This window comes from Etheostoma spectabile, chromosome 4 (genome assembly GCF_008692095.1).
Source record: "Etheostoma spectabile isolate EspeVRDwgs_2016 chromosome 4, UIUC_Espe_1.0, whole genome shotgun sequence".
NCBI lineage: Eukaryota > Metazoa > Chordata > Actinopteri > Perciformes > Percidae > Etheostoma > Etheostoma spectabile.
The window spans coordinates 7,422,184-7,423,153 of NC_045736.1; the positions used below are offsets into that span (position 1 = coordinate 7,422,184).

Consider the following 970-nt stretch of genomic DNA (forward strand, 5'->3'; position numbering starts at 1 on the left):
AACTAGATGTTATGAAACCAGCCTCCCTGTTCAGCCAATAAGTAGACAAATTGATTCATACCAAACTTGACCAGAAAATGTTAACCCTGTGGTGGCTGAAGCTGAGATTAAAGTCAGAATTCAGATTTTTTTCTCAGAATTCTGACTTTTTTCTCAGAATGCTGAGATTAAAGTCAGAATTCTGACTTTATTCACAGAATTCTGACTTTTTTAATTCTGAGATTAAAGTCAGAATTCTGACTTTAATCTCAGAATTCTGACTATATTCTCTTTTTTTAAAGAATATTTTGGGGCGTTTTTGGCCTTTGTTTTTGACAGGACAACTGAAGAAGTGAAAAGGGAGAGATAGAGAGGGGGGAATGACATGTAGCAAAGGGCCGCAGGTCGGAGTCAAACCCGGGCCCGCTACACCGAGGATAAACCTCTGTGGGCACCCGCTCTACCAACTGAGCTATCCGGGCTCCCAGGTGGACGTCTTTTAATAATATCTTTTTCAGTGCGAATACAAGTTTTCAATGCTGAATTCCATCTTCAAAAACTAAAGACTACTACACCTTCACCATCTCTCTTCCAATGCATGAAGAGCAAAACAGAGACACAGAGTAAAGCTTTACATAGTCTATATCGCCAACGTTTTATATACGGCATAGTTCCCGTGTCGCTGGAGGTTCCGTTGGATGTTTTGGTCAGATGTCCTTCACCTTCCGCTTTCTTTGTGTTAGCATTCTAAACTCAGTCGATTCGGGAAACATCCTCCGAGCTAGAACCAACAATCAAATTATGTTTATCTTATTTTTTTGGGGAGTAAGATTCTCATCACACACACTCGACAGCCATTTTATTTCAGCGTTTGCCTCCCTATGTGCACATGTTCCACCAAAACAAGTTTGTTCCCGAGGTTATTTGCAGCGCCCAGCGCATTGAACCTCCTAAGGTAATTGTGACTGGTTTAAAGAAATGCCAATAAACC

At 40.9% G+C, this 970-nt stretch overlaps 1 protein-coding gene across 1 annotated transcript in view; it reads right to left on the reverse strand.

Annotated features, from left to right (window-relative positions):
• myg1 (myg1 exonuclease) overlaps positions 1-970 on the reverse strand; it is a 31,435-nt gene that overhangs the window by 5,399 nt on the left and 25,066 nt on the right. The window lies entirely within an intron of this gene.